This window comes from Rhinoderma darwinii, chromosome 1, assembly GCF_050947455.1.
Source record: "Rhinoderma darwinii isolate aRhiDar2 chromosome 1, aRhiDar2.hap1, whole genome shotgun sequence".
NCBI lineage: Eukaryota > Metazoa > Chordata > Amphibia > Anura > Rhinodermatidae > Rhinoderma > Rhinoderma darwinii.
In genome coordinates this window covers 247,877,415-247,901,773 of record NC_134687.1, presented here as the reverse complement: position 1 = coordinate 247,901,773, position 24,359 = coordinate 247,877,415, and the positions used below count along the sequence as shown (strand labels likewise).

The following is a 24,359-nucleotide window of genomic DNA, read 5'->3' as shown; positions in this document are numbered from 1 at the left end:
ACTATGGATTAAAGCATTTAACGTCAATGGCCATTCTAAGCTGAATGTGCCTGCTCTCGTCAGATCGCAGAAGTTACCCAGCTTAAGGCCTCGCTAGTACCGGTGTGGGAGACTGTCTCGGAATCCGTTGTGCTGTTGAATTTTTATTATGTCGTTTAGATTTTGTTTCACAATCGATTAAAAAGGACTATGGATTAAAGCATTTAATGTCAATGGCCATTCTAAGCTGAATGTCCCTGCTCTCGTCATATCGCCGAAGTTGCGCAGCTTAAGGCCTCGCTAGTACCAGTGTGGGAGACTGTCTGGGAATCCGTGGTGCTGTTGCCTTTTTATTATGTCGTTTAGATTTTGTTTCACAATCGATTAAAAAGGACTATGGATTAAAGCATTTAATGTCAATGGCCATTCTAAGCTGAATGTGCCTGCTCTCGTCAGATCGCAGAAGTTACACAGCTTAAGGCCTCGCTAGTACCAGTGTGGGAGACTGTCTGGGAAGCCGTGGTGCGGTTGACTTTTTATTATGTCGTTTAGATTTTGTTTCACAATCGATTAAAAAGGACTATAGATTAAAGCATTTAACGTCAATGGCCATTCTAAGCTGAATGTGCCTGCTCTCGTCAGAACGCAGAAGTTACATAGCTTAAGTCCTCGCTAGTACCAGTGTGGGAGACTGTCTGGGAATCCGTGGTGCGGTTGAATTTTTATTATGTTGTTTAGATTTTGTTTCACAATAGATTAAATAGGACTATGGATTAAACTATTTAACGTCAATGGCCATTCTAAGCTGAATGTGCCTGCTCTCGTCAGATCGCAGAAGTTACACAGCTTAAAGCCTCGCTAGTACCAGTGTGGGAGACTGTCTGGGAATCCGTGGAGCGGTTGACTTTTTATTATGTCGTTTAGATTTTGTTTCACAATCGATTAAAAAGGACTATGGATTAAAGCATTTAATGTCAATGGCCATTCTAAGCTGAATGTCCCTGCTCTCGTCAGATCGCAGAAGTTACACAGCTTAAGGCCTCGCTAGTACCAGTGTGGTAGACTGTCTGGGAATCCGTGGTGCGCTTGACTTTTTATTATGTCGTTTAGATTTTGTTTCACAATAGATTAAATAGGACTATGGATTAAAGCATTTAACGTCAATGGCCATTCTAAGCTGAATGTCCCTGCTCTCGTCAGAACGCAGAAGTTACACAGCTTAAGGCCTCGCTAGTACCAGTGTGGGAGACTGTCTGGGAATTCGTGGTGCGGTTGACTTTTTATTATGTCGTTTAGATTTTGTTTCACAATCGATTAAAAAGGACTATGGATTAAAGCATTTAATGTCAATGGCCATTCTAAGCTGAATGTGCCTGCTCTCGTTATGATCGCAGAAGTTACACAGCTTAACGCCTCGCTAGTACCAGTGTGGGAGACTGTCTGGGAATCCGTGGTGCGGTTGACTTTTTATTATGTCGTTTAGATTTTGTTTCACAATAGATTAAATAGGACTATGGATTAAAGCATTTAACGTCAATGGCCATTCTAAGCTGAATGTGCCTGCTCTCGTCAGATTGCAGAAGTTACACAGCTTAAGGCCTCGCTAATACCAGTGTGGGAGACTGTCTGGGAATCCGTGGTGCGGTTGACTTTTTATTATGTCGTTTAGATTTTGTTTCACAATAGATTAAATAGGACTATGGATTAAAGCATTCAACGTCAATGGCCATTCTAAGCTGAATGTGCCTGCTCTCGTCAGAACGCAGAAGTTACACAGCTTAATGCCTTGCTAGTACCAGTGTGGGAGACTGTCTGGGAATACGTGGTGCAGTTGAATTTTTATTATGTCGTTTAGATTTTGTTTCACAATCGATTAAAAAGGACTATGGATTAAAGCATTTAATGTCAATGGCCATTCTAAGCTGAATGTCCCTGCTCTCGTCAGATCGCAGAAGTTACACAGCTTAAGGCCTCGCTTGTACGAGTGTGGGAGACTGTCTGGGAATCCGTGGTGCGGTTGACTTTTTATTATGTTGTTTAGATTTTGTTTCACAATAGATTAAATAGGACTATGGATTAAGGCTTTAAATTTCAATGGCCATTCTAAGCTGAATGTGCCTGCTCTCGTCAGATCGCAGAAGTTACACAGCTTAAGGCCTCGCTAGTACCGGTGTGGGAGACTGTCTGGGAATCCGTGGTGCGGTTTACTTCTTATTATGTCGTTTAGATTTTGTTTCACAATCGATTAAAAAGGACTATGGATTAAAGCATTTAATGTCAATGGCCATTCTAAGCTGAATGTGCCTGCTCTCGTTAGATCGCAGAAGTTACACAGCTTAACGCCTCGCTAGTACCAGTGTGGGAGACTGTCTGGGAATCCGTGGTGCGGTTGACTTTTTATTATGTCGTTTAGATTTTGTTTCACAATAGATTAAATAGGACTATGGATTAAAGCATTTAACGTCAATGGCTATTCTAAGCTGAATGTGCCTGCTCTCGTCAGATCGCAGAAGTTACACAGCTTAAGGCCTCGCTAGTACCAGTGTGGGAGACTGTCTGGGAATCCGTGGTGCAGTTAACTTTTTATTATGTCGTTTAGATTTTGTTTCACAATCGATTAAAAAGGACTATGGATTAAAGCATTTAATGTAAATGGCCATTCTAAGCTGAATGTGCCTGCTCTCGTCAGATCGCAGAAGTTACACAGCTTAAGGCCTCGCTAGTACCAGTGTGGGAGACTGTCTGGGAATCCGTGGTGCGGTTGACTTTTTATTATGTCGTTTAGATTTTGTTTCACAATAGATTAAATAGGACTATGGATTAAGGCTTTTAATGTCATTGGCCATTCTAAGCTGAGTGTGCCTGCTCTCGTCAGATCGCAGAAGTTACACAGCTTAAGGCCTCGCTAGTACCAGTGTGGGAGACTGTCTGTGAATCCGTGGTGCGGTTGACTTCTTATTATGTCGTTTAGATTTTGTTTCACAATCGATTAAAAAGGACTATGGATTAAAGCATTTAATGTCAATGGCCATTCTAAGCTGAATGTGCCTGCTCTCGTTAGATCGCAGAAGTTACATAGCTTAACGCCTCGCTAGTAACAGTGTGGGAGACTGTCTGGGAATCCGTGGTGCGTTTGACTTTTTATTATGTCGTTTAGATTTTGTTTCACAATAGATTAAAAAGGACTATGGATTAAAGCATTTAATGTCAATGGCCATTCTAAGCTGAATGTCCCTGCTCTCGTCAGATCGCAGAAGTTACACAGCTTAAGGCCTCGCTAGTACCAGTGTGGGAGACTGTCTGGGAATCCGTGGTGCGGTTGAATTTTTATTATGTCGTTTAGATTTTGTTTCACAATCGATTAAAAAGAACTATGGATTAACACATTTAATGTCAATGGCCATTCTAAGCTGAATGTCCCTTCTCTCGTCAGATCGCAGAAGTTACACAGCTTAAGGCCTCGCTAGTACCAGTGTGGGAGACTGTCTGGGAATCCGTGGTGCGGTTGACTTTTTATTATGTTGTTTAGATTTTGTTTCACAATAGATTAAATAGGACTATGGATTAAGGCTTTTAATGTCAATGGCCATTCTAAGCTGAATGTGCGTGCTCTCGTCAGATCGCAGAAGTTACACAGCTAAAGGCCTCGCTAGTACCAGTGTGGGAGACTGTCTGGGAATCCGTGGTGCGGTTGAATTTTTATTATGTCGTTTAGATTTTGTTTCACAATCGATTAAAAAGGACTATGGATTAAAGCATTTAATGTCAATGGCCATTCTAAGCTGAATGTCCCTGCTCTCGTCAGATCGCAGAAGTTACACAGCTTAAGGCCTCGCTAGTACCAGTGTGGGAGACTGTCTGGGAATCCGTGGTGCGGTTGACTTTTTATTATGTCGTTTAGATTTTGTTTCACAATCGATTAAAAAGGACTATGGATTAAAGCATTTAATGTCAAAGGCCATTCTAAGCTGAATGTGCCTGCTCTCGTCAGATCGCAGAAGTTACACAGCTTAAGGCCTCGCTAGTACCAGTGTGGGAGACTGTCTGGGAATCCGTGGTGCGGTTGACTTTTTATTATGTCGTTTAGATTTTGTTTCACAATAGATTAAATAGGACTATGGATTAAAGCATTTAACGTCTATGGCCATTCTAAGCTGAATGTGCCTGCTCTCGTCAGAACGCAGAAGTTACACACCTTAAGGCCTCGCTAGTACCAGTGTGGGAGACTGTCTGGGAATCCGTGGTGCGGTTGAATATTTATTATGTCGTTTAGATTTTGTTTCACAATCGATTAAAAAGGACTATGGATTTAAGCATTCAATGTCAATGGCCATTCTAAGCTGAATGTCCCTGCTCTCGTCAGATCGCAGAAGTTACACAGCTTAAGCCCTCGCTAGTACGAGTGTGGGAGACTGTCTGGGAATCCGTGGTGCGGTTGACTTTTTATTATGTTGTTTAGATTTTGTTTCACAATAGATTAAATAGGACTATGGATTAAGGCTTTAAATGTCAATGGCCATTCTAAGCTGAATGTGCCTGCTCTCGTCAGATCGCAGAAGTTACACAGCTTAAGGTCTCGCTAGTACCAGTGTGGGAGACTGTCTGGGAATCCGTGGTGCGGTTGACTTTTTATTATGTCGTTTAGATTTTGTTTCACAATCGATTAAAAAGGACTATGGATTAAAGCATTTAATGTCAATGGCCATTCTAAGCTGAATGTCCCTGCTCTCGTCAGATCGCAGAAGTTACACAGCTTAAGGCCTCGCTAGTACCATTGTGGGAGACTGTCTGGGAATCCGTGGTGCGGTTGACTTTTTATTATGTCGTTTAGATTTTGTTTCACAATCGATTAAAAAGGACTATGGATTAAAGCATTTAAAGTCAATGGCCATTCTAAGCTGAATGTGCCTGCTCTCGTCAGATCGCAGAAGTTACACAGCTTAAGGCCTCGCTAGTACCAGTGTGGGAGACTGTCTGTGAATCCGTGGTGCGGTTGACTTTTTATTATGTCGTTTAGATTTTGTTTCACAATCGATTAAAAAGGACTATGGATTAAAGCATTTAATGTCAATGGCCATTCTAAGCTGAATGTGCCTGCTCTCGTCAGAACGCAGAAGTTACACAGCTTAAGGCCTCGCTAGTACCAGTGTTGGAGACTGTCTGGGAATCCGTGGTGCGGTGGAATTTTTATTATGTCGTTTAGATTTTATTTCACAATCGATTAAAAAGGACTATGGATTAAGCTTTTAATGTCAATGGCCATTCTAAGCTGAATGTCCCTGCTCTCGTCAGATTGCAGAAGTTACACAGCTTAAGGCCTCGCTAGTACCAGTGTGGGAGACTGTCTGGGAATCCGTGGTGCGGTTGACTTTTTATTATGTCGTTTAGATTTTGTTTCACAATCGATTAAAGAGGACTATGGATTAAAGCATTTAATGTCAATGGCCATTCTAAGCTGAATGTGCCTGCTCTCGTCAGATCGCAGAAGTTACACAGCTTAAGGCCTCGCTAGTACCAGTGTGGGAGACTGTCTGGGAATCCGTGGTGCGGTTGACTTTTTATTATGTTGTTTAGATTCTGTTTCACAATCGATTAAAAAGGACTATGGATTAAAGCATTTAATGTCAATGGCCATTCTAAGCTGAATGTGCCTGCTCTCGTTAGATCGCAGAAGTTACACAGCTTAAGGCCTCGCTAGTACCAGTGTGGGAGACTGTCTGGGAATCCGTGGTGCGGTTGACTTTTTATTATGTCGTTTAGATTTTGTTTCACAATAGATTAAATAGGACTATGGATTAAAGCATTTAATGTCAATGGCCATTCTAAGCTGAATGTCCCTGCTCTCGTCAGATCGCAGAAGTTACACAGCTTAAGGCCTCGCTAGTACCAGTGTGGGAGACTGTCTGGGAATCCGTGGTGCGGTTGACTTTTTATTATGTCGTTTAGATTTTGTTTCACAATCGATTAAAAAGGACTATGGATTAAAGCATTTAATGTAAATGGCCATTCTAAGCTGAATGTGCCTGCTCTCGTCAGATCGCAGAAGTTACACAGCTTAAGGCCTCGCTAGTACCAGTGTGGGAGACTGTCTGGGAATCCGTGGTGCGGTTGACTTTTTATTATGTCGTTTAGATTTTGTTTCACAATAGATTAAATAGGACTATGGATTAAGGCTTTTAATGTCAATGGCCATTCTAAGCTGAATGTGCCTGCTCTCGTCAGATCGCAGAAGTTACACAGCTTAAGGCCTTGCTAGTACCAGTGTGGGAGACTGTCTGGGAATCCGTGGTGCGGTTTACTTTTTATTATGTCGTTTAGATTTTGTTTCACAATAGATTAAATAGGACTATGGATTAAAGCATTTAACGTCAATGGCCATTCTAAGCTGAATGTGCCTGCTCTCGTCAGAACGCAGAAGTTACACAGCTTAAGGCCTCGCTAGTACCAGTGTTGGAGACTGTCTGGGAATCCGTGGTGCGGTAGAATTTTTATTATGTCGTTTAGATTTTGTTTCACAATCGATTAAAAAGGACTATGGATTAAGCATTTAATGTCAATGGCCGTTCTAAGCTGAATGTCCCTGCTCTCGTCAGATTGCAGAAGTTACACAGCTTAAGGCCTCGCTAGTACCAGTGTGGGAGACTGTCTTGGAATCCGTGGTGCGGTTGACTTTTTATTATGTTGTTTAGATTTTGTTTCACAATAGATTAAATAGGACTATGGATTAAGGCTTTTAATGTCAATGGCCATTCTAAGCTGAATGTGCCTGCTCTCGTCAGATCGCAGAAGTTACACAGCTAAAGGCCTCGCTAGTACAAGTGTGGGAGACTGTCTGGGAATCCGTGGTGCGGTTGACTTTTTATTATGTTGTTTAGATTTTGTTTCACAATAGATTAAATAGGACTATGGATTAAGGCTTTTAATGGCAATGGCCATTCTAAGCTGAATGTGCCTGCTCTCGTCAGATCGCAGAAGTTACGTAGCTTAAGGCCTCGTTAGTACCAGTGTGGGAGACTGTCTGGGAATCCGTGGTGCGGTTGACTTTTTATTATGTCGTTTAGATTTTGTTTCACAATCGATTAAAAAGGACTATGGATTAAAGCATTTAATGTCAATGGCCATTCTAAGCTGAATGTGCCTGCTCTCGTTAGATCGCAGAAGTTACACAGCTTAACGCCTCGCTAGTACCAGTGTGGGAGACTGCCTGGGAATCCGTGGTGCGGTTGACTTTTTATTATGTCGTTTAGATTTTGTTTCACAATCGATTAAAAAGGACTATGGATTAAAGCATTTATTGTCAATGGCCATTCTAAGCCGAATGTGCCTGCTCTCGTCAGATCGCAGAAGTTACACAGCTTAAGGCCTCGCTAGTACCAGTGTGGGAGACTGTCTGGGAATCCGTGGCGCGGTTGACTTTTTATTATGTCGTTTAGATTTTGTTTCACAATCGATTAAAGAGGACTATGGATTAAAGCATTTAATGTCAATGGCCTTCTAAGCTGAATGTGCCTGCTCTCGTCAGATCGCAGAAGTTACACAGCTTAAGGCCTCGCTAGTACCAGTGTGGGAGACTGACTGGGAATCCGTGATGCGGTTGACTTTTTATTGTCGTTTAGATTTTGTTTCACAATAGATTAAATAGGACTATGGATTAAAGCATTTAATGTCAATGGCCATTCTAAGCTGAATGTGCCTGCTCTCGTCAGAACGCAGAAGTTACACAGCTTAAGGCCTCGCTAGTACCAGCGTTGGAGACTGTCTGGGAATCCGTGGTGCGGTTGAATTTTTATTATGTCGTTTAGATTTTGTTTCACAATCGATTAAAAAGGACTATGGATTAAAGCATTTAATGCCAATGGCCATTCTAAGCTGAATGTCCCTGCTCTCGTCAGATCGCAGAAGTTACACAGCTTAAGGCCTCGCTAGTACCAGTGTGTGAGACTGTCTAGGAATCCGTGGTGCGGTTGACTTTTAATTATGTTGTTTAGATTTTGTTTCACAATAGATTAAATAGGACTATGGATTAAGGCTTTTAATGTCAATGGCCATTCTAAGCTGAATGTGCCTGCTCTCGTCAGATCGCAGAAGTTACACAGCTTAAGGCCTCGCTAGTACCAGTGTGGGAGACTGTCTGGGAATCCGTGGTGTGGTTGACTTTTTATTATGTTGTTTAGATTTTGTTTCACAATAGATTAAATAGGACTATGGATTAAAGCATTAAACGTCAATGGCCATTCTAAGCTGAATGTGCCTGCTCTCGTCAGAACGCAGAAGTTACACAACTTAAGGCCTCGCTAGTACCAGCGTTGGAGACTGTCTGGGAATCCGTGGTGCGGTTGAATTTTTATTATGTCGTTTAGATTTTGTTTCACAATCGATTAAAAAGGACTATGGATTAAAGCATTTAATGTCAATGGCCATTCTAAGCTGAATGTCCCTGCTCTCGTCAGATCGCAGAAGTTACACAGCTTAAGGCCTCGCTAGTACCAGTGTGGGAGACTGTCTGGGAATCCGTGGTGCGGTTGACTTTTTATTATGTCGTTTAGATTTTGTTTCACAATCGATTAAAAAGGACTATGGATTAAAGCATTTAATGTCAATGGCCATTTTAAGCTGAATGTGCCTGCTCTCGTTAGATCGCAGAAGTTACACACCTTAACGCCTCGCTAGTACCAGTGTGGGAGACTGTCTGGGAATCCGTGGTGCGGTTGACTTTTTATTATGTCGTTTAGATTTTGTTTCACAATCGATTAAAAAGGACTATGGATTAAAGCATTTAATGTCAATGGCCATTCTAAGCTGAATGTGCCTGCTCTCGTCAGATCGCAGAAGTTACACAGCTTAAGGCCTCGCTAGTACCAGTGTGGGAGACTGTCTGGGAATCCGTGGTGCTGTTGAATTTTTATTATGTTGTTTAGATTTTGTTTCACAATCGATTAAAAAGGACTATGGATTAAAGCATTTAATGTCAATGGCCATTCTAAGCTGAATGTCCCTGCTCTCGTCAGATCGCAGAAGTTACACAGCTTAAGGCCTTGCTAGTACCAGTGTGGGAGACTGTCTGGGAATCCGTGGTGTGGTTGACTTTTTATTATGTTGTTTAGATTTTGTTTCACAATAGATTAAATAGGACTATGGATTAAGGCTTTTAATGTCAATGGCCATTCTAAGCTGAATGTGCCTGCTCTCGTCAGGTCGCAGAAGTTACACAGCTTAAGGCCTCGCTAGTACCAGTGTGGCAGACTGTCTGGGAATCCGTGGTGCGGTTGAATTTTTATTATGTCGTTTAGATTTTGTTTCACAATCGATTAAAAAGGACTATGGATTAAAGCATTTAATGCCAATGGCCATTCTAAGCTGAATGTCCCTGCTCTCGTCAGATCGCAGAAGTTACACAGCTTAAGGCCTCGCTAGTACCAGTGTGGGAGACTGTCTGGGAATCCGTGGTGCGGTTGACTTTTTATTATGTCGTTTAGATTTTGTTTCACAATCGATTAAAAAGGACTATGGATTAAAGCATTTGTTGTCAATGGCCATTCTAAGCCGAATGTGCCTGCTCTCGTCAGATCGCAGAAGTTACACAGCTTAAGGCCTCGCTAGTACCAGTGTGGGAGAATGTCTGGGAATAAGTGGTGCGGTTGACTTTTTATTATGTCGTTTAGATTTTGTTTCACAATCGATTAAAGAGGACTATGGATTAAAGCATTTAATGTCAATGGCCATTCTAAGCTGAATGTGCCTGCTCTCGTCAGATCGCAGAAGTTACACAGCTTAAGGCCTCGCTAGTACCAGTGTGGGAGACTGTCTGGGAATCCGTGGTGCGGTTGACTTTTTATTATGTCGTTTAGATTTTGTTTCACAATAGATTAAATAGGACTATGGATTAAAGCATTTAATGTCATTGGCCATTCTAAGCTGAATGTGCCTGCTCTCGTCAGAACGCAGAAGTTACACAGCTTAAGGCCTCGCTAGTACCAGCGTTGGAGACTGTCTGGGAATCCGTGGTGCGGTTGACTTTTTATTATGTCGTTTAGATTTTGTTTCACAATCGATTAAAAAGGACTATGGATTAAAGCATTTAATGTCAATGGCCATTCTAAGCTGAATGTGCCTGCTCTCGTTAGATCGCAGAAGTTACACAGCTTAACGCCTCGCTAGTACTAGTGTGGGAGACTGTCTGGGAATCCGTGGTGCAGTTGACTTTTTATTATGTCGTTTAGATTTTGTTTCAATATCGATTAAAAAGAACTATGGATTAAAGCATTTAATGTCAATGGCCATTCTAAGCTGAATGTGCCTGCTCTCGTCAGATCGCAGAAGTTACACAGCTTAAGGCCTCGCTAGTACCAATGTGGGAGACTCTCTGGGAATCCGTGGTGTGGTTGACTTTTTATTATGTCGTTTAGATTTTGTTTCACAATCGATTAAAAAGGACTATGGATTAAATCATTTAACGTCAATGGCCATTCTAAGCTGAATGTGCCTGCTCTCGTCAGATCGCAGAAGTTACACAGCTTAAGGCCTTGCTAGTACCAGTGTGGGAGACTGTCTGGGAATCCGTGGTGCGGTTGAATTTTTATTATGTCGTTTAGATTTTGTTTCACAATCGATTAAAAAGGACTATGGATTAAAGCATTTAATGTCAATGGCCATTCTAAGCTGAATGTCCCTGCTCTCGTCAGATCGCAGAAGTTACACAGCTTAAGGCCTCGCTAGTACCAGTATGGGAGACTGTCTGGGAATCCGTGGTGCGGTTAACTTTTTATTATGTTGTTTAGATTTTGTTTCACAATAGATTAAATAGGACTATGGATTAAGGCTTTTAATGTCAATGGCCATTCTAAGCTGAATGTGCCTGCTCTCGTCAGATCGCAGAAGTTACACAGCTTAAGCCCTCGCTAGTACCAGTGTGGGAGACTGTCTGGGAATCCGTGGTGCGGTTGACTTTTTATTATGTCGTTTAGATTTTGTTTCACAATAGATTAAATAGGACTATGGATTAAAGCATTTAACGTCAATGGCCATTCTAAGCTGAATGTGCCTGCTCTCGTCAGATCGCAGAAGTTACACAGCTTAAATCCTCGCTAGTACCAGTGTGGGAGACTGTCTGGGAATCCGTGGTGCGGTTGACTTTTTATTATGTCGTTTAGATTTTGTTTCACAATAGATTAAATAGGACTATGGATTAAAGCATTTAACGTCAATGGCCATTCTAAGCTGAATGTGCCTGCTCTCGTCAGAACGCAGAAGTTACACAGCTTAAGGCCTCGCTAGTACCAGTGTGGGAAACTGTCTGGGAATCCGTGGTGCGGTTGACTTTTTATTATGTCGTTTAGATTTTGTTTCACAATCGATTAAAAAGGACTATGGATAAAAGCAATTAATGTCAATGGCCATTCTAAGCTGAATGTCCATGCTCTCGTCAGATCGCAGAAGTTACACAGCTTAAGGCCTCGCTAGTACCAGTGTGGGAGACTCTCTGGGAATCCGTGGTGCGGTTGACTTTTTATTATGTTGTTTAGATTTTGTTTCACAATAGATTAAATAGGACTATGGATTAAGGCTTTTAATGTCAATCGCCATTCTAAGCTGAATGTGCATGCTCTCGTCAGATCGCAGAAGTTACACAGCTTAAGGCCTCGCTAGTACCAGTGTGGGAGACTGTCTGGGAATCAGTGGTGCGGTTGACTTTTTATTATGTTGTTTAGATTTTGTTTCACAATCGATTAAAAAGGACTATGGATTAAAGCATTTAATGTCAATGGCCATTCTAAGCTGAATGTGCCTGCTCTCGTTAGATCGCAGAAGTTACACAGCTTAACGCCTCGCTAGTACTAGTGTGGGAGACTGTCTGGGAATCCGTGGTGCGGTTGCCTTTTTATTATGTCATTTAGATTTTGTTTCACAATTGATTAAAAAGGACTATGGATTAAAGCATTTAATGTCAATGGCCATTCTAAGCTGAATGTGCCTGCTCTCGTCAGATTGCAGAAGTTACACAGCTTAAGGCCTCGCTAGTACCAGTGTGGGAGACTGTCTGGGAATCCGTGGTGCGGTTGACTTTTTATTATGTCGTTTAGATTTTGTTTCACAATCGATTAAAAAGGACTATGGATTAAATCATTTAACGTCAATGGCCATTCTAAGCTGAATGTGCCTGCTCTCGTCAGATCGCAGAAGTTACACAGCTTAAGGCCTCGCTAGTACCAGTGTGGGAGACTGTCTGGGAATCCGTGGTGCGGTTGAATGTTTATTATGTCGTTTAGATTTTGTTTCACAATCGATTAAAAAGGACTATGAATTAAAGCATTTAACGTCAATGGCCATTCTAAGCTGAATGTGCCTGCTCTCGGCAGATCGCAGAAGTTACACAGCTTAAATCCTCGCTAGTACCAGTGTGGGAGACTGTCTGGGAATCCGTGGTGCGGTTGACTTTTTATTATGTCGTTTAGATTTTGTTTCACAATCGATTAAATAGGACTATGGATTAAAGCATTTAACGTCAATGGCCATTCTAAGCTGAATGTGCCTGCTCTCGTCAGAACGCAGAAGTTACACAGCTTAAGGCCTCGCTAGTACCAGTGTGGGAAACTGTCTGGGAATCCGTGGTGCGGTTGAATTTTTATTATGTCGTTTAGATTTTGTTTCACAATCGATTAAAAAGGACTATGGATTAAAGCATTTAATGTTAATGGCCATTCTAAGCTGAATGTCCCTGCTCTCGTCAGATAGCAGAAGTTACACAGCATAAGGCCTCGCTAGTACCAGTGTGGGAGACTCTCTGGGAATCCGTGGTGCGGTTGACTTTTATTATGTTGTTTAGATTTTGTTTCACAATAGATTAAATATGACTATGGATTAAGGCTTTTAATGTCAATCGCCATTCTAAGCTGAATGTGCCTGCTCTCGTCAGATCGCAGAAGTTACACAGCTTAAGGCCTCGCTAGTACCAGTGTGGGAGACTGTCTGGGAATCAGTGGTGCGGTTGACTTTTTATTATGTTGTTTAGATTTTGTTTCACAATCGATTAAAAAGGACTATGGATTAAAGCATTTAATGTCAATGGCCATTCTAAGCCGAATGTGCCTGCTCTCGTTGGATCGCAGAAGTTACACAGCTTAACGCCTCGCTAGTACCAGTGTGGGAGACTGTCTGGGAATCCGTGGTGCGGTTGACTTTTTATTATGTCGTTTAGATTTTGTTTCACAATAAATTAAAAAGGACTATGGATTAAAGCTTTTAATGTCAATGGCCATTCTAAGCTGAATGTCCCTGCTCTTGTCAGATCGCAGAAGTTACACAGCTTAAGGCCTCGCTAGTACCAGTGTGGGAGACTGTCTGGGAATCCGTAGTGCGGTTGAATTTTTATTATGTCGTTTAGATTTTGTTTCACAATCGATTAAAAAGGACTATGGATTAAAGCATTTAATGTCAATGGCCATTCTAAGCTGAATGTCCCTGCTCTCGTCAGATCGCAGAAGTTACACAGCTTAAGGCCTCGCTAGTACCAGTGTGGGAGACTGTCTGGGAATCCGTGGTGCAGTTGACTTTTTATTATGTCGTTTAGATTTTGTTTCACAATCGATTAAAAAGGACTATGGATTAAAGCATTTAATGTCAATGGCCATTCTAAGCTGAATGTCCCTGCTCTCGTCAGATCGCAGAAGTTACACAGCTTAAGGCCTCGCTAGTACCAGTGTGGGAGACTGTCTGGGAATCCGTAGTGCGGTTGAATTTTTATTATGTCGTTTAGATTTTGTTTCACAATCGATTAAAAAGGACTATGGATTAAAGCATTTAATGTCAATGGCCATTCTAAGCTGAATGTCCCTGCTCTCGTCAGATCGCAGAAGTTACACAGCTTAAGGCCTCGCTAGTACCAGTGTGGGAGACTGTCTGGGAATCCGTGGTGCAGTTGACTTTTTATTATGTCGTTTAGATTTTGTTTCACAATCGATTAAAAAGGACTATGGATTAAAGCATTTAATGTCAATGGCCATTCTAAGCTGAATGTCCCTGCTCTCGTCAGATCGCAGAAGTTACACAGCTTAAGGCCTCGCTAGTACCAGTGTGGGAGACTGTCTGGGAATCCGTGGTGCGGTTGACTTTTTATTATGTCGTTTAGATTTTGTTTCACAATCGATTAAAAAGGACTATGGATTAAAGCATTTAATGTCAATGGCCATTCTAAGCTGAATGTGCCTGCTCTCGTTAGATCGCAGAAGTTACACAGCTTAACGCCTCGCTAGTACCAGTGTGGGAGACTGTCTGGGAATCCGTGGTGCGGTTGACTTTTTATTATGTCGTTTCGATTTTGTTTCACAATCGATTAAAAAGGACTATGGATTAAAGCATTTAATGTCAATCGCCATTCTAAGCTGAATGTGCCTCCTCTCGTTAGATCGCAGAAGTTACACAGCTTAACGCCTCGCTAGTACCAGTGTGGGAGACTGTCTGGGAATCCGTGGTGCGGTTGACTTTTTATTATGTCGTTTAGATTTTGTTTCACAATCGATTAAAAAAGACTATGGATTAAAGCATTTCATGTCAATGGCCATTCTAAGCTGAATGTCCCTGCTCTCGTCAGATCGCAGAAGTTACACAGCTTAAGGCCTCGCTAGTACCAGTGTGGGAGACTGTCTGGGAATCCGTGGTGCGGTTGACTTTTTATTATGTTGGTTAGATTTTGTTTCACAATAGATTAAATAGGACTATGGATTAAAGCATTTAATGTCAATGGCCATTCTAAGCTGAATGTGCTTGCTCTCGTCAGATCGCAGAAGTTACACAGCTTAAGGCCTCGCTAGTACCAGTGTGGGAGACTGTCTGGGAATCCGTGGTGCGGTTGACTTATTATTATGTTGTTTAGATTTTGTTTCACAATCGATTAAAAAGGACTATGGATTAAAGCATTTAATGTCAATGGCCATTCTAAGCTGAATGTGCCTGCTCTCGTCAGATCGCAGAAGTTACACAGCTTAAGGCCTCGCTAGTACCAGTGTGGGAGACTGTCTGGGAATCCGTGGTGCGGTTGACTTTTTATTATGTCGTTTAGATTTTGTTTCACAATAGATTAAATAGGACTATGGATTAAAGCATTTAACGTCAATGGCCATTCTAAGCTGAATGTGCCTTCTCTCGTCAGAACGCAGAAGTTACACAGCTTAAGGCCTCGCTAGTACCAGTGTGGGAGACTGTCTGGGAATCCGTGGTGCGGTTGAATTTTTATTATGTCGTTTAGATTTTGTTTCACAATCGATTAAAAAGGACTATGGATTAAAGCATTTAATGTCAATGGCCATTCTAAGCTGAATATCCCTGCTCTCGTCAGAACGCAGAAGTTACACAGCTTAAGCCCTCGCTAGTACCAGTGTGGGAGACTGTCTGGGAATCCGTGGTGCGGTTGACTTTTTATTATGTCGTTTAGATTTTGTTTCACAATCGATTAAAAAGGACTATGGATTAAAGCATTTAATGTCAATGGCCATTCTAAGCTGAATGTCCCTGCTCTCGTCAGATCGCAGAAGTTACACAGCTTAAGGCCTCGCTAGTACCAGTGTGGGAGACTGTCTGGGAATCCGTGGTGCGGTTGACTTTTTATTACGTCGTTTAGATTTTGTTTCACAATCGATTAAAAAGGACTATGGATTAAAGCATTTAATGTCAATGGCCATTCTAAGCTGAATGTGCCTTCTCTCGTCAGATCGCAGAAGTTACACAGCTTAAGGCCTCGCTAGTACCAGTGTGGGAGACTGTCTAGGAATCCGTGGTGCGGTTGACTTTTTATTATGTCGTTTAGATTTTGTTTCACAATAGATTAAATAGGACTATGGATTAAAGCATTTAATGTCAATGGCCATTCTAAGCTGAATGTGCCTGCTCTGGTCAGAACGCAGAAGTTACACAGCTTAAGGCCTCGCTAGTACCAGTGTGGGAGACTGTCTGGGAATCCGTGGTGCGGTTGAATTTTTATTATGTCGTTTAGATTTTGTTTCACAATCGATTAAAAAGGACTATGGATTAAGCCTTTAATGTCAATGGCCATTCTAAGCTGAATGTCCCTGCTCTCGTTAGATCGCAGAAGTTACACAGCTTAACGCTTCGCTAGTACCAGTGTGGGAGACTGTCTGGGAATCCGTGTTGCGGTTGACTTTTTATTATGTCGTTTCGATTTTGTTTCACAATAGATTAAATAGGACTATGGATTAAAACATTTAACGTCAATGGCCATTCTAAGCTGAATGTGCCTGATCTCGTCAGATCGCAGAAGTTACACAGCTTAAGGCCTCGCTAGTACCAGTGTGGGAGACTGTCTGGGAATCCGTGGTGCGGTTGAATTTTTATTATGTCGTTTAGATTTTGTTTCACAATCGATTAAAAAGGACTATGGATTAAAGCATTTTATGTCAATGGCCATTCTAAGCTGAATGTCCCTGCTCTCATCAGATCGCAGAAGTTACACAGCTTAAGGCCTCGCTAGTACCAGTGTGGGAGACTGTCTGGGAATCCGTGGTGCGGTTGACTTTTTATTATGTCGTTTAGATTTTGTTTCACAATCGATTAAAAAGGACTATGGATTAAAGCATTTAATGTCAATGGCCATTCAAAGCTGAATGTGCCTGCTCTAGTCAGATCGAAGAATTTACACAGCTTAAGGCCTCGCTAGTACCAGTGTGGGAGACTGTCTGGGAATCTGTGGTGCGGTTGACTTTTTATTATGTCGTTTAGATTTTGTTTCACAATCGATTAAAAAGGACTATGGATTAAAGCATTTAATGTCAATGGCCATTCTAAGCTGAATGTGCCTGCTCTCGTCAGATCGCAGAAGTTACACAGCTTAAGGCCTCGCTAGTACCAGTGTGGGAGACTGTCTGGGAATCCGTGGTGCGGTTGACTTTTTATTATGTCGTTTAGATTTTGTTTCACAATCGATTAAAAAGGACTATGGATTAAAGCATTTAATGTTAATGGCCATTCTAAGCTGAATGTGCCTGCTCTCGTTAGATCGCAGAAGTTACGCAGCTTAACGCTTCGCTAGTACCAGTGTGGGAGACTGTCTGGGAATCCGTGGTGCGTTTGACTTTTTATTATGTCGTTTCGATTTTGTTTCACAATAGATTAAATAGGACTATGGATTAAAGCATTTAACGTCAATGGCCATTCTAAGCTGAATGTGCCTGCTCTGGTCAGAACGCAGAAGTTACACAGCTTAAGGCCTCGCTAGTACCAGTGTGGGAGACTGTCTGGGAATCCGTGGTGCGGTTGAGTTTTTATTATGTCGTTTAGATTTTGTTTCACAATCGATTAAAAAGGACTATGGATTAAAGCATTTAATGTCAATGGCCATTCTAAGCTGAATGTCCCTGCTCTCGTCAGATCGCAGAAGTTACACAGCTTAAGGCCTCGCTAGTACCAGTGTGGGAGACTGTCTGGGAATCCGTGGTGCGGTTGACTTTTTATTATGTCGTTTAGATTTTGTTTCACAATCGATTAAAAAAGACTATGGATTAAAGCATTTAATGTCAATGGCCATTCTAAGCTGAATGTCCCTGCTCTCGTCAGATCGCAGAAGTTACACAGCTTAAGGCCTCGCTAGTACCAGTGTGGGAGACTGTCTGGGAATCCGTGGTGCGGTTGACTTTTTATTATGTTGGTTAGATTTTGTTTCACAATAGATTAAATAGGACTATGGATTAAGGCTTTTAATGTCAATGGCCATTCTAAGCTGAATGTGACTGCTCTCGTCAGATCGCAGAAGTTACACAGCTTAAGTCCTCGCTAGTTCCAGTGTGGGAGACTGTCTGGGAATCTGTGGTGCGGTTGACTTTTTATTATGTCGTTTAGATTTTGTTTCACAATCGATTAAAAAGGACTATGGATTAAAGCATTTAATGTCAATGGCCATTCTAAGCTGAATGTGCCTGCTCTCGTTAGATCGCAGAAGTTACACAGCTTAACGCCTCGCTAGTACCTGTGTGGGAGACTGTCTGGGAATCCGTGGTGCGGTTGACTTTTTATTATGTCGTTTAGATTTTGTTTCACAATCGATTAAAAAGGACTATGGATTAAAGCATGTAATGTCAATGGCCATTCTAAGCTGAATGCGCCTGCTCTCGTCAGATCTCAGAAGTTACACAGCTTAAGGCCTCGCTAGTACCAGTGTGGGAGACTGTCTGGGAATCCGTGGTGCGGTTGACTTTTTATTATGTCGTTTAGATTTTGTTTCACAATCGATTAAAAAGGACTATGGATTAAAGCATTTAATGTCAATGGCCATTCTAAGCTGAATGTGCCTGCTCTCGTCAGATCGCAGAAGTTACACAGCTTAAGGCCTCGCTAGTACCAGTGTGGGAGACTGTCTGGGAATCCGTGGTGCGGTTGACTTATTATTATGTTGTTTAGATTTTGTTTCACAATCGATTAAAAAGGACTATGGATTAAAGCATTTAATGTCAATGGCCATTCTAAGCTGAATGTGCCTGCTCTCGTCAGATCGCAGAAGTTACACAGCTTAAGGCCTCGCTAGTACCAGTGTGGGAGACTGTCTGGGAATCCGTGGTGCGGTTGACTTTTTATTATGTCGTTTAGATTTTGTTTCACAATAGATTAAATAGGACTATGGATTAAAGCATTTAACGTCAATGGCCATTCTAAGCTGAATGTGCCTTCTCTCGTCAGAACGCAGAAGTTACACAGCTTAAGGCCTCGCTAGTACCATTGTGGGAGACTGTCTGGGAATCCGTGGTGCGGTTGAATTTTTATTATGTCGTTTAGATTTTGTTTCACAATCGATTAAAAAGGACTATGGATTAAAGCATTTAATGTCAATGGCCATTCTAAGCTGAATGTCCCTGCTCTCGTCAGATCGCAGAAGTTACACAGCTTAAGGCCTCGCTAGTACCAGTGTGGGAGACTGTCTGGGAATCCGTGGTGCGGTTGACTTTTTATTATGTCGTTTAGATTTTGTTTCACAATCGATTAAAAAGGACTATGGATTAAAGCATTTAATGTCAATGGCCATTCTAAGCTGAATGTCCCTGCTCTCGTTAGATCGCAGAAGTTACACAGCTTAACGCCTCGCTAGTACCAGTGTGGGAGACTGTCTGGGAATCCGTGGTGCGGTTGTCTTTTTATTATGTCGTTTAGATTTTTTTTCACAATAGATTAAATAGGACTATGGATTAAAGCATTTAACGTCAATGGCCATTCTAAGCTGAATGTACCTGCTCTCGTCAGAACGCAGAAGTTACACAGCTTAAGGCCTCGCTAGTACCAGTGTGGGAAACTGTCTGGGAATCCGTGGTGCGGTTGACTTTTTATTATGTCGTTTAGATTTTGTTTCACAATCGATTAAATAGGACTATGGATTAAAGCATTTAACGTCAATGGCCATTCTAAGCTGAATGTGCCTGCTCTGGTCAGAACGCAGAAGTTACACAGCTTAAGGCCTCGCTAGTACCAGTGTGGGAGACTGTCTGGGAATCCGTGGTGCGGTTGAATTTTTATTATGTCGTTTAGATTTTGTTTCACAATCGATTAAAAAGGACTATGGATTAAAGCCTTTAATGTCAATGGCCATTCTAAGCTGAATGTCCCTGCTCTCGTTAGATCGCAGAAGTTACACAGCTTAACGCCTAGCTAGTACCAGTGTGGGAGACTGTCTAGGAATCCGTGGTGCGGTTGACTTTTTATTATGTCGTTTAGATTTTGTTTCACAATAGATTAAATAGGACTATGGATTAAAGCATTTAACGTCAATGGCCATTCTAAGCTGAATGTGCCTGCTCTCGTCAGATCGCAGAAGTTACACAGCTTAAGGCCTCGCTAGTACCAGTGTGGGAGACTGTCTGGGAATCCGTGGTGCGGTTGAATTTTTATTGTGTCGTTTAGATTTTGTTTCACAATCGATTAAAAAGGACTATGGATTAAAGCATTTTATGTCAATGGCCATTCTAAGCTGAATGTCCCTGCTCTCGTCAGATCGCAGAAGTTACACAGCTTAAGGCCTCGCTAGTACCAGTGTGGGAGACTGTCTGGGAATCCGTGGTGCGGTTGACTTTTTATTATGTCGTTTAGATTTTGTTTCACAATCGATTAAAAAGGACTATGGATTAAAGCATTTAATGTCAATGGCCATTCTAAGCTGAATGTGCCTGCTCTCGTCAGATCGCAGAAGTTACACAGCTTAAGGCCTCGCTAGTGCCAGAGTGGGAGACTGTCTGTGAATCCGTGGTGCGGTTGACTTTTTATTATGTCGTTTAGATTTTGTTTCACAATCGATTAAAAAGGACTATGGATTAAAGCATTTAATGTCAATGGCCATTCTAAGCTGAATGTGCCTGCTCTCGTCAGATCGCAGAAGTTACACAGCTTAAGGCCTCGCTAGTACCAGTGTGGGAGACTGTCTGGGAATCCGTGGTGCGGTTGACATTTTATTATGTCGTTTAGATTTTGTTTCACAATCGATTAAAAAGGACTATGGATTAAAGCATTTAATGTTAATGGCCATTCTAAGCTGAATGTGCCTGCTCTCGTTAGATCGCAGAAATTACACAGCTTAACGCCTCGCTAGTACCAGTGTGGGAGACTGTCTGGGAATCCGTGGTGCGGTTGACTTTTTATTATGTCGTTTCGATTTTGTTTCACAATCGATTAAAAAGGACTATGGATTAAAGCATTTAATGTCAATCGCCATTCTAAGCTGAATGTGCCTGCTCTCGTTAGATCGCAGAAGTTACACAGCTTAACGCCTCGCTAGTACCAGTGTGGGAGACTGTCTGGGAATCCGTGGTGCGGTTGACTTTTTATTATGTCGTTTAGATTTTGTTTCACAATCGATTAAAAAAGACTATGGATTAAAGCATTTCATGTCAATGGCCATTCTAAGCTGAATGTCCCTGCTCTCGTCAGATCGCAGAAGTTACACAGCTTAAGGCCTCGCTAGTACCAGTGTGGGAGACTGTCTGGGAATCCGTGGTGCGGTTGACTTTTTATTATGTTGGTTAGATTTTGTTTCACAATAGATTAAATAGGACTATGGATTAAGGCGTTTAATGTCAATGGCCATTCTAAGCTGAATGTGACTGCTCTCGTCAGATCGCAGAAGTTACACAGCTTAAGGCCTCGCTAGTTCCAGTGTGGGAGACTGTCTGGGAATCTGTGGTGCGGTTGACTTTTTATTATGTCGTTTAGATTTTGTTTCACAATCGATTAAAAAGGACTATGGATTAAAGCATTTAATGTCAATGGCCATTCTAAGCTGAATGTGCCTACTCTCGTTAGATCGCAGAAGTTACACAGCTTAACGCCTCGCTAGTACCAGTGTGGGAGACTGTCTGGGAATCCGTGGTGCGGTTGACTTTTTATTATGTCGCTTAGATTTTGTTTCACAATCGATTAAAAAGGACTATGGATTAAAGCATTTAATGTCAATGGCCATTCTAAGCTGAATGTGCCTGCTCTCGTCAGATCGCAGAAGTTACACAGCTTAAGGCCTCGCTAGTACCAGTGTGGGAGACTGTCTGGGAATCCGTGGTGCGGTTGACTTTTTATTATGTCGTTTAGATTTTGTTTCACAATCGATTAAAAAGGACTATGGATTAAAGCATTTAATGTCAATGGCCATTCTAAGCTGAATGTGCCTGCTCTCGTCAGATCGCAGAAGTTACACAGCTTAAGGCCTCGCTAGTACCAGTGTGGGAGACTGTCTGGGAATCCGTGGTGCGGTTGACTTATTATTATGTTGTTTAGATTTTGTTTCACAATCGATTAAAAAGGACTATGGATTAAAGCATTTAATGTCAATGGCCATTCTAAGCTGAATGTGCCTGCTCTCGTCAGATCGCAGAAGTTACACAACTTAAGGCCTCGCTAGTACCAGTGTGGGAGACTGTCTGGGAATCCGTGGTGCGGTTGACTTTTTATTATGTCGTTTAGATTTTGTTTCACAATCGATTAAAAAGGACTATGGATTAAAGCATTTAATGTCAATGGCCATTCTAAGCTGAATGTGCCTGCTCTCGTCAGATCGCAGAAGTTACACAGCTTAAGGCCTCGCTAGTACCAGTGTGGGAGACTGTCTGGGAATCCGTGGTGCGGTTGACTTATTATTATGTTGTTTAGATTTTGTTTCACAATCGATTAAAAAGGACTATGGATTAAAGCATTTAATGTCAATGGCCATTCTAAGCTGAATGTGCCTGCTCTCATCAGATCGCAGAAGTTACACAGCTTAAGGCCTCGCTAGTACCAGTGTGGGAGACTGTCTGGGAATCCGTGGTGCGGTTGACTTTTTATTATGTCGTTTAGATTTTGTTTCACAATAGATTAAATAGGACTATGGATTAAAGCATTTAACGTCAATGGCCATTCTAAGCTGAATGTGCCTTCTCTCGTCAGAACGCAGAAGTTACACAGCTTAAGGCCTCGCTAGTACCATTGTGGGAGACTGTCTGGGAATCCGTGGTGCGGTTGAATTTTTATTATGTCGTTTAGATTTTGTTTCACAATCGATTAAAAAGGACTATGGATTAAAGCATTTAATGTCAATGGCCATTCTAAGCTGAATGTGCCTGCTCTCGTCAGATCACAGAAGTTACACAGCTTAAGGCCTCGCTAGTACCAGTGTGGGAGACTGTCTGGGAATCCGTGGTGCGGTTGAATTTTTATTATGTCGTTTAGATTTTGTTTCACAATCGATTAAAAAGGACTATGGATTAAAGCCTTTAATGTCAATGGCCAGTCTAAGCTGAATGTCCCTGCTCTCGTCAGATCGCAGAAGTTACACAGCTTAAGGCCTCCCTAGTACCAGTGTGGGAGACTGTCTGGGAATCCGTGGCGCGGTTGACTTTTTATTATGTTGTTTAGATTTTGTTTCACAATAGATTAAATAGGACTATGGATTAAGGCTTTTAATGTCAATGGCCATTCTAAGCTGAATGTGCCTGCTCTCGTCAGATCGCAGAAGTTACACAGCTTAAGGCCTTGCTAGTACCAGTGTGGGAGACTGTCTGGGAATCCGTGGTGCGGTTGACTTTTTATTATGTCGTTTAGATTTTGTTTCACAATCGATTAAAAAGGACTATGGATTAAAGCATTTAATGTCAATGGCCATTCTAAGCTGAATGTGCCTGCTCTAGTTAGGTCGCAGAAGTTACACAGCTTAACGCCTTGCTAGTACCAGTGTGGGAGACTGTCTGGGAATCCGTGGTGCGGTTGACTTTTTATTATGTCGTTTAGATTTTGTTTCACAATAGATTAAATAGGACTATGGATGAAAGCATATAATGACAATGGCCATTCTAAGCTGAATGTGCCTGCTCTCGTCAGATCGCAGAAGTTACACAGCTTAAGGCCTCGCTAGTACCAGTGTGGGAGACTGTCTGGGAATCCGTGGTGCGGTTGCCTTTTTATTATGTCGTTTAGATTTTGTTTCACAATCGATTAAAAAGGACTATGGATTAAAGCATTTAGTGTCAATGGGCATTCTAAGCTGAATGTGCCTGCTCTCGTCAGATCGCTGAAGTTACACAGCTTAAGGCCTCACTAGTACCAGTGTGGGAGACTGTCTGGGAATCCGTGGTGCGGTTGACTTTTCATTATGTCGTTTAGATTTTGTTTCACAATCGATTAAAAAGGACTATGGATTAAAGCATTTAATGTCAATGGCCATTCTAAGCTGAATGTGCCTGCTCTCGTCAGATCGCAGAAGTTACACAGCTTAAGGCCTCGCTAGTACTAGTGTGGGAGACTGTCTGGGAATCCGTGGTGCGGTTGACTTTTTATTATGTCGTTTAGATTTTGTTTCACAATCGATTAAAAAGGACTATGGATTAAAGCATTTAATGTCAATGGCCATTCTAAGCTGAATGTGCCTGCTCTCGTCAGATCGCAGAAGTTACACAGCTTAAGGCCTCGCTAGTACCAGTGTGGGAGACTGTCTGGGAATCCGTGGTGCGGTTGACTTTTTATTATGTCGTTTAGATTTTGTTTCACAATAGATTAAATAGGACTATGGATTAAAGCATTTAACGTCAATGGCCATTCTAAGCTGAATGTGCCTGCTCTCGTCAGATCGCAGAAGTTACACAGCTTAAGGCCTCGCTAGTACCAGTGTGGGAGACTGTCTGGGAATCCGTGGTGCGGTTGACTTTTTATTATGTCGTTTAGATTTTGTTTCACAATAGATTAAATAGGACTATGGATTAAAGCATTTAATGTCAATGGCCATTCTAAGCTGAATGTGCCTGCTCTGGTCAGAACGCAGAAGTTACACAGCTTAAGGCCTCGCTAGTACCAGTGTGGGAGACTGTCTGGGAATCCGTGGTGCGGTTGACTTTTTATTATGTCGTTTAGATTTTGTTTCACAATAGATTAAATAG

At 41.9% G+C, this 24,359-nt stretch overlaps 115 pseudogenes; all 115 read left to right on the top strand.

The window, feature by feature from the left end:
- Window positions 1-22: 22 nt before the first annotated feature.
- On the top strand, window positions 23-141 carry LOC142700643 (5S ribosomal RNA; annotated as a pseudogene).
- Window positions 142-394: 253 nt separating this feature from the next.
- On the top strand, window positions 395-513 carry LOC142737351 (5S ribosomal RNA; annotated as a pseudogene).
- Window positions 514-580: 67 nt separating this feature from the next.
- On the top strand, window positions 581-699 carry LOC142694440 (5S ribosomal RNA; annotated as a pseudogene).
- A 67-nt stretch (window positions 700-766) lies between these two features.
- LOC142686587 (5S ribosomal RNA) lies at window positions 767-885 on the top strand (annotated as a pseudogene).
- Window positions 886-952: 67 nt separating this feature from the next.
- Window positions 953-1,071, top strand: LOC142689953 (5S ribosomal RNA; annotated as a pseudogene).
- Window positions 1,072-1,138: 67 nt separating this feature from the next.
- LOC142736416 (5S ribosomal RNA) lies at window positions 1,139-1,257 on the top strand (annotated as a pseudogene).
- A 67-nt stretch (window positions 1,258-1,324) lies between these two features.
- Window positions 1,325-1,444, top strand: LOC142691947 (5S ribosomal RNA; annotated as a pseudogene).
- A 67-nt stretch (window positions 1,445-1,511) lies between these two features.
- LOC142684197 (5S ribosomal RNA) lies at window positions 1,512-1,630 on the top strand (annotated as a pseudogene).
- Window positions 1,631-1,697: 67 nt separating this feature from the next.
- LOC142697262 (5S ribosomal RNA) lies at window positions 1,698-1,816 on the top strand (annotated as a pseudogene).
- A 67-nt stretch (window positions 1,817-1,883) lies between these two features.
- LOC142675753 (5S ribosomal RNA) lies at window positions 1,884-2,002 on the top strand (annotated as a pseudogene).
- Window positions 2,003-2,069: 67 nt separating this feature from the next.
- LOC142668976 (5S ribosomal RNA) lies at window positions 2,070-2,188 on the top strand (annotated as a pseudogene).
- A 67-nt stretch (window positions 2,189-2,255) lies between these two features.
- LOC142680651 (5S ribosomal RNA) lies at window positions 2,256-2,374 on the top strand (annotated as a pseudogene).
- A 67-nt stretch (window positions 2,375-2,441) lies between these two features.
- Window positions 2,442-2,560, top strand: LOC142738492 (5S ribosomal RNA; annotated as a pseudogene).
- Window positions 2,561-2,627: 67 nt separating this feature from the next.
- Window positions 2,628-2,746, top strand: LOC142736386 (5S ribosomal RNA; annotated as a pseudogene).
- Window positions 2,747-2,813: 67 nt separating this feature from the next.
- LOC142693224 (5S ribosomal RNA) lies at window positions 2,814-2,932 on the top strand (annotated as a pseudogene).
- A 253-nt stretch (window positions 2,933-3,185) lies between these two features.
- Window positions 3,186-3,304, top strand: LOC142737956 (5S ribosomal RNA; annotated as a pseudogene).
- A 67-nt stretch (window positions 3,305-3,371) lies between these two features.
- Window positions 3,372-3,490, top strand: LOC142686476 (5S ribosomal RNA; annotated as a pseudogene).
- A 67-nt stretch (window positions 3,491-3,557) lies between these two features.
- LOC142694662 (5S ribosomal RNA) lies at window positions 3,558-3,676 on the top strand (annotated as a pseudogene).
- Window positions 3,677-3,743: 67 nt separating this feature from the next.
- LOC142726611 (5S ribosomal RNA) lies at window positions 3,744-3,862 on the top strand (annotated as a pseudogene).
- Window positions 3,863-3,929: 67 nt separating this feature from the next.
- Window positions 3,930-4,048, top strand: LOC142737099 (5S ribosomal RNA; annotated as a pseudogene).
- Window positions 4,049-4,115: 67 nt separating this feature from the next.
- LOC142689495 (5S ribosomal RNA) lies at window positions 4,116-4,234 on the top strand (annotated as a pseudogene).
- Window positions 4,235-4,301: 67 nt separating this feature from the next.
- LOC142696076 (5S ribosomal RNA) lies at window positions 4,302-4,420 on the top strand (annotated as a pseudogene).
- A 67-nt stretch (window positions 4,421-4,487) lies between these two features.
- Window positions 4,488-4,606, top strand: LOC142736262 (5S ribosomal RNA; annotated as a pseudogene).
- A 67-nt stretch (window positions 4,607-4,673) lies between these two features.
- LOC142732034 (5S ribosomal RNA) lies at window positions 4,674-4,792 on the top strand (annotated as a pseudogene).
- Window positions 4,793-4,859: 67 nt separating this feature from the next.
- On the top strand, window positions 4,860-4,978 carry LOC142736345 (5S ribosomal RNA; annotated as a pseudogene).
- Window positions 4,979-5,045: 67 nt separating this feature from the next.
- On the top strand, window positions 5,046-5,164 carry LOC142684329 (5S ribosomal RNA; annotated as a pseudogene).
- Window positions 5,165-5,230: 66 nt separating this feature from the next.
- Window positions 5,231-5,349, top strand: LOC142737899 (5S ribosomal RNA; annotated as a pseudogene).
- A 67-nt stretch (window positions 5,350-5,416) lies between these two features.
- On the top strand, window positions 5,417-5,535 carry LOC142737882 (5S ribosomal RNA; annotated as a pseudogene).
- Window positions 5,536-5,602: 67 nt separating this feature from the next.
- On the top strand, window positions 5,603-5,721 carry LOC142724908 (5S ribosomal RNA; annotated as a pseudogene).
- Window positions 5,722-5,788: 67 nt separating this feature from the next.
- Window positions 5,789-5,907, top strand: LOC142726600 (5S ribosomal RNA; annotated as a pseudogene).
- Window positions 5,908-5,974: 67 nt separating this feature from the next.
- LOC142736382 (5S ribosomal RNA) lies at window positions 5,975-6,093 on the top strand (annotated as a pseudogene).
- Window positions 6,094-6,160: 67 nt separating this feature from the next.
- On the top strand, window positions 6,161-6,279 carry LOC142738190 (5S ribosomal RNA; annotated as a pseudogene).
- A 67-nt stretch (window positions 6,280-6,346) lies between these two features.
- LOC142671307 (5S ribosomal RNA) lies at window positions 6,347-6,465 on the top strand (annotated as a pseudogene).
- Window positions 6,466-6,531: 66 nt separating this feature from the next.
- LOC142707231 (5S ribosomal RNA) lies at window positions 6,532-6,650 on the top strand (annotated as a pseudogene).
- A 67-nt stretch (window positions 6,651-6,717) lies between these two features.
- Window positions 6,718-6,836, top strand: LOC142738033 (5S ribosomal RNA; annotated as a pseudogene).
- A 67-nt stretch (window positions 6,837-6,903) lies between these two features.
- On the top strand, window positions 6,904-7,022 carry LOC142736387 (5S ribosomal RNA; annotated as a pseudogene).
- Window positions 7,023-7,089: 67 nt separating this feature from the next.
- Window positions 7,090-7,208, top strand: LOC142669615 (5S ribosomal RNA; annotated as a pseudogene).
- Window positions 7,209-7,275: 67 nt separating this feature from the next.
- LOC142738535 (5S ribosomal RNA) lies at window positions 7,276-7,394 on the top strand (annotated as a pseudogene).
- Window positions 7,395-7,644: 250 nt separating this feature from the next.
- LOC142737814 (5S ribosomal RNA) lies at window positions 7,645-7,763 on the top strand (annotated as a pseudogene).
- Window positions 7,764-8,016: 253 nt separating this feature from the next.
- On the top strand, window positions 8,017-8,135 carry LOC142732890 (5S ribosomal RNA; annotated as a pseudogene).
- Window positions 8,136-8,202: 67 nt separating this feature from the next.
- Window positions 8,203-8,321, top strand: LOC142690130 (5S ribosomal RNA; annotated as a pseudogene).
- Window positions 8,322-8,388: 67 nt separating this feature from the next.
- LOC142726589 (5S ribosomal RNA) lies at window positions 8,389-8,507 on the top strand (annotated as a pseudogene).
- Window positions 8,508-8,574: 67 nt separating this feature from the next.
- Window positions 8,575-8,693, top strand: LOC142704015 (5S ribosomal RNA; annotated as a pseudogene).
- Window positions 8,694-8,760: 67 nt separating this feature from the next.
- Window positions 8,761-8,879, top strand: LOC142736785 (5S ribosomal RNA; annotated as a pseudogene).
- Window positions 8,880-8,946: 67 nt separating this feature from the next.
- LOC142738427 (5S ribosomal RNA) lies at window positions 8,947-9,065 on the top strand (annotated as a pseudogene).
- A 67-nt stretch (window positions 9,066-9,132) lies between these two features.
- LOC142704393 (5S ribosomal RNA) lies at window positions 9,133-9,251 on the top strand (annotated as a pseudogene).
- A 67-nt stretch (window positions 9,252-9,318) lies between these two features.
- Window positions 9,319-9,437, top strand: LOC142737150 (5S ribosomal RNA; annotated as a pseudogene).
- Window positions 9,438-9,504: 67 nt separating this feature from the next.
- LOC142709689 (5S ribosomal RNA) lies at window positions 9,505-9,623 on the top strand (annotated as a pseudogene).
- Window positions 9,624-9,690: 67 nt separating this feature from the next.
- Window positions 9,691-9,809, top strand: LOC142686665 (5S ribosomal RNA; annotated as a pseudogene).
- A 67-nt stretch (window positions 9,810-9,876) lies between these two features.
- Window positions 9,877-9,995, top strand: LOC142737262 (5S ribosomal RNA; annotated as a pseudogene).
- Window positions 9,996-10,062: 67 nt separating this feature from the next.
- On the top strand, window positions 10,063-10,181 carry LOC142675853 (5S ribosomal RNA; annotated as a pseudogene).
- A 67-nt stretch (window positions 10,182-10,248) lies between these two features.
- LOC142736240 (5S ribosomal RNA) lies at window positions 10,249-10,367 on the top strand (annotated as a pseudogene).
- Window positions 10,368-10,434: 67 nt separating this feature from the next.
- On the top strand, window positions 10,435-10,553 carry LOC142665511 (5S ribosomal RNA; annotated as a pseudogene).
- Window positions 10,554-10,620: 67 nt separating this feature from the next.
- Window positions 10,621-10,739, top strand: LOC142737225 (5S ribosomal RNA; annotated as a pseudogene).
- A 67-nt stretch (window positions 10,740-10,806) lies between these two features.
- Window positions 10,807-10,925, top strand: LOC142737807 (5S ribosomal RNA; annotated as a pseudogene).
- Window positions 10,926-10,992: 67 nt separating this feature from the next.
- On the top strand, window positions 10,993-11,111 carry LOC142693004 (5S ribosomal RNA; annotated as a pseudogene).
- A 67-nt stretch (window positions 11,112-11,178) lies between these two features.
- Window positions 11,179-11,297, top strand: LOC142717419 (5S ribosomal RNA; annotated as a pseudogene).
- Window positions 11,298-11,364: 67 nt separating this feature from the next.
- On the top strand, window positions 11,365-11,483 carry LOC142665904 (5S ribosomal RNA; annotated as a pseudogene).
- Window positions 11,484-11,550: 67 nt separating this feature from the next.
- Window positions 11,551-11,669, top strand: LOC142737548 (5S ribosomal RNA; annotated as a pseudogene).
- A 67-nt stretch (window positions 11,670-11,736) lies between these two features.
- LOC142696676 (5S ribosomal RNA) lies at window positions 11,737-11,855 on the top strand (annotated as a pseudogene).
- Window positions 11,856-11,922: 67 nt separating this feature from the next.
- Window positions 11,923-12,041, top strand: LOC142736466 (5S ribosomal RNA; annotated as a pseudogene).
- A 67-nt stretch (window positions 12,042-12,108) lies between these two features.
- Window positions 12,109-12,227, top strand: LOC142736572 (5S ribosomal RNA; annotated as a pseudogene).
- A 253-nt stretch (window positions 12,228-12,480) lies between these two features.
- LOC142737396 (5S ribosomal RNA) lies at window positions 12,481-12,599 on the top strand (annotated as a pseudogene).
- Window positions 12,600-12,851: 252 nt separating this feature from the next.
- LOC142715645 (5S ribosomal RNA) lies at window positions 12,852-12,970 on the top strand (annotated as a pseudogene).
- Window positions 12,971-13,409: 439 nt separating this feature from the next.
- LOC142729167 (5S ribosomal RNA) lies at window positions 13,410-13,528 on the top strand (annotated as a pseudogene).
- Window positions 13,529-13,595: 67 nt separating this feature from the next.
- LOC142697373 (5S ribosomal RNA) lies at window positions 13,596-13,714 on the top strand (annotated as a pseudogene).
- A 67-nt stretch (window positions 13,715-13,781) lies between these two features.
- LOC142729156 (5S ribosomal RNA) lies at window positions 13,782-13,900 on the top strand (annotated as a pseudogene).
- Window positions 13,901-13,967: 67 nt separating this feature from the next.
- Window positions 13,968-14,086, top strand: LOC142726578 (5S ribosomal RNA; annotated as a pseudogene).
- A 67-nt stretch (window positions 14,087-14,153) lies between these two features.
- On the top strand, window positions 14,154-14,272 carry LOC142680640 (5S ribosomal RNA; annotated as a pseudogene).
- A 253-nt stretch (window positions 14,273-14,525) lies between these two features.
- LOC142726567 (5S ribosomal RNA) lies at window positions 14,526-14,644 on the top strand (annotated as a pseudogene).
- A 67-nt stretch (window positions 14,645-14,711) lies between these two features.
- Window positions 14,712-14,830, top strand: LOC142734077 (5S ribosomal RNA; annotated as a pseudogene).
- Window positions 14,831-14,897: 67 nt separating this feature from the next.
- Window positions 14,898-15,016, top strand: LOC142737870 (5S ribosomal RNA; annotated as a pseudogene).
- Window positions 15,017-15,083: 67 nt separating this feature from the next.
- On the top strand, window positions 15,084-15,202 carry LOC142694783 (5S ribosomal RNA; annotated as a pseudogene).
- Window positions 15,203-15,269: 67 nt separating this feature from the next.
- Window positions 15,270-15,388, top strand: LOC142738028 (5S ribosomal RNA; annotated as a pseudogene).
- A 67-nt stretch (window positions 15,389-15,455) lies between these two features.
- On the top strand, window positions 15,456-15,574 carry LOC142726556 (5S ribosomal RNA; annotated as a pseudogene).
- A 67-nt stretch (window positions 15,575-15,641) lies between these two features.
- Window positions 15,642-15,760, top strand: LOC142696209 (5S ribosomal RNA; annotated as a pseudogene).
- A 67-nt stretch (window positions 15,761-15,827) lies between these two features.
- Window positions 15,828-15,946, top strand: LOC142678753 (5S ribosomal RNA; annotated as a pseudogene).
- Window positions 15,947-16,198: 252 nt separating this feature from the next.
- On the top strand, window positions 16,199-16,317 carry LOC142677743 (5S ribosomal RNA; annotated as a pseudogene).
- Window positions 16,318-16,384: 67 nt separating this feature from the next.
- Window positions 16,385-16,503, top strand: LOC142737752 (5S ribosomal RNA; annotated as a pseudogene).
- Window positions 16,504-16,756: 253 nt separating this feature from the next.
- Window positions 16,757-16,875, top strand: LOC142686543 (5S ribosomal RNA; annotated as a pseudogene).
- Window positions 16,876-17,128: 253 nt separating this feature from the next.
- LOC142684007 (5S ribosomal RNA) lies at window positions 17,129-17,247 on the top strand (annotated as a pseudogene).
- A 67-nt stretch (window positions 17,248-17,314) lies between these two features.
- On the top strand, window positions 17,315-17,433 carry LOC142726534 (5S ribosomal RNA; annotated as a pseudogene).
- A 67-nt stretch (window positions 17,434-17,500) lies between these two features.
- On the top strand, window positions 17,501-17,619 carry LOC142726523 (5S ribosomal RNA; annotated as a pseudogene).
- A 253-nt stretch (window positions 17,620-17,872) lies between these two features.
- On the top strand, window positions 17,873-17,991 carry LOC142687578 (5S ribosomal RNA; annotated as a pseudogene).
- Window positions 17,992-18,058: 67 nt separating this feature from the next.
- LOC142729683 (5S ribosomal RNA) lies at window positions 18,059-18,177 on the top strand (annotated as a pseudogene).
- A 67-nt stretch (window positions 18,178-18,244) lies between these two features.
- Window positions 18,245-18,363, top strand: LOC142686421 (5S ribosomal RNA; annotated as a pseudogene).
- A 67-nt stretch (window positions 18,364-18,430) lies between these two features.
- LOC142686299 (5S ribosomal RNA) lies at window positions 18,431-18,549 on the top strand (annotated as a pseudogene).
- A 67-nt stretch (window positions 18,550-18,616) lies between these two features.
- On the top strand, window positions 18,617-18,735 carry LOC142700509 (5S ribosomal RNA; annotated as a pseudogene).
- A 67-nt stretch (window positions 18,736-18,802) lies between these two features.
- LOC142726511 (5S ribosomal RNA) lies at window positions 18,803-18,921 on the top strand (annotated as a pseudogene).
- Window positions 18,922-18,988: 67 nt separating this feature from the next.
- LOC142706855 (5S ribosomal RNA) lies at window positions 18,989-19,107 on the top strand (annotated as a pseudogene).
- Window positions 19,108-19,174: 67 nt separating this feature from the next.
- On the top strand, window positions 19,175-19,293 carry LOC142733505 (5S ribosomal RNA; annotated as a pseudogene).
- A 67-nt stretch (window positions 19,294-19,360) lies between these two features.
- On the top strand, window positions 19,361-19,479 carry LOC142678731 (5S ribosomal RNA; annotated as a pseudogene).
- Window positions 19,480-19,732: 253 nt separating this feature from the next.
- LOC142736493 (5S ribosomal RNA) lies at window positions 19,733-19,851 on the top strand (annotated as a pseudogene).
- Window positions 19,852-19,918: 67 nt separating this feature from the next.
- On the top strand, window positions 19,919-20,037 carry LOC142726500 (5S ribosomal RNA; annotated as a pseudogene).
- Window positions 20,038-20,104: 67 nt separating this feature from the next.
- LOC142676674 (5S ribosomal RNA) lies at window positions 20,105-20,223 on the top strand (annotated as a pseudogene).
- Window positions 20,224-20,290: 67 nt separating this feature from the next.
- Window positions 20,291-20,409, top strand: LOC142717836 (5S ribosomal RNA; annotated as a pseudogene).
- A 67-nt stretch (window positions 20,410-20,476) lies between these two features.
- LOC142692885 (5S ribosomal RNA) lies at window positions 20,477-20,595 on the top strand (annotated as a pseudogene).
- A 67-nt stretch (window positions 20,596-20,662) lies between these two features.
- On the top strand, window positions 20,663-20,781 carry LOC142737784 (5S ribosomal RNA; annotated as a pseudogene).
- Window positions 20,782-20,848: 67 nt separating this feature from the next.
- Window positions 20,849-20,967, top strand: LOC142726489 (5S ribosomal RNA; annotated as a pseudogene).
- A 67-nt stretch (window positions 20,968-21,034) lies between these two features.
- On the top strand, window positions 21,035-21,153 carry LOC142705134 (5S ribosomal RNA; annotated as a pseudogene).
- A 253-nt stretch (window positions 21,154-21,406) lies between these two features.
- LOC142686177 (5S ribosomal RNA) lies at window positions 21,407-21,525 on the top strand (annotated as a pseudogene).
- A 67-nt stretch (window positions 21,526-21,592) lies between these two features.
- LOC142686056 (5S ribosomal RNA) lies at window positions 21,593-21,711 on the top strand (annotated as a pseudogene).
- Window positions 21,712-21,778: 67 nt separating this feature from the next.
- Window positions 21,779-21,897, top strand: LOC142736735 (5S ribosomal RNA; annotated as a pseudogene).
- A 67-nt stretch (window positions 21,898-21,964) lies between these two features.
- On the top strand, window positions 21,965-22,083 carry LOC142685924 (5S ribosomal RNA; annotated as a pseudogene).
- Window positions 22,084-22,150: 67 nt separating this feature from the next.
- Window positions 22,151-22,269, top strand: LOC142730776 (5S ribosomal RNA; annotated as a pseudogene).
- A 67-nt stretch (window positions 22,270-22,336) lies between these two features.
- Window positions 22,337-22,455, top strand: LOC142700498 (5S ribosomal RNA; annotated as a pseudogene).
- Window positions 22,456-22,522: 67 nt separating this feature from the next.
- Window positions 22,523-22,641, top strand: LOC142683265 (5S ribosomal RNA; annotated as a pseudogene).
- Window positions 22,642-22,708: 67 nt separating this feature from the next.
- Window positions 22,709-22,827, top strand: LOC142706395 (5S ribosomal RNA; annotated as a pseudogene).
- Window positions 22,828-22,894: 67 nt separating this feature from the next.
- On the top strand, window positions 22,895-23,013 carry LOC142731676 (5S ribosomal RNA; annotated as a pseudogene).
- A 253-nt stretch (window positions 23,014-23,266) lies between these two features.
- On the top strand, window positions 23,267-23,385 carry LOC142736117 (5S ribosomal RNA; annotated as a pseudogene).
- A 67-nt stretch (window positions 23,386-23,452) lies between these two features.
- LOC142690422 (5S ribosomal RNA) lies at window positions 23,453-23,571 on the top strand (annotated as a pseudogene).
- Window positions 23,572-23,638: 67 nt separating this feature from the next.
- Window positions 23,639-23,757, top strand: LOC142735869 (5S ribosomal RNA; annotated as a pseudogene).
- A 67-nt stretch (window positions 23,758-23,824) lies between these two features.
- On the top strand, window positions 23,825-23,943 carry LOC142685804 (5S ribosomal RNA; annotated as a pseudogene).
- A 67-nt stretch (window positions 23,944-24,010) lies between these two features.
- LOC142685683 (5S ribosomal RNA) lies at window positions 24,011-24,129 on the top strand (annotated as a pseudogene).
- A 67-nt stretch (window positions 24,130-24,196) lies between these two features.
- On the top strand, window positions 24,197-24,315 carry LOC142736704 (5S ribosomal RNA; annotated as a pseudogene).
- The last annotated feature ends 44 nt before the right edge of the window (window positions 24,316-24,359 follow it).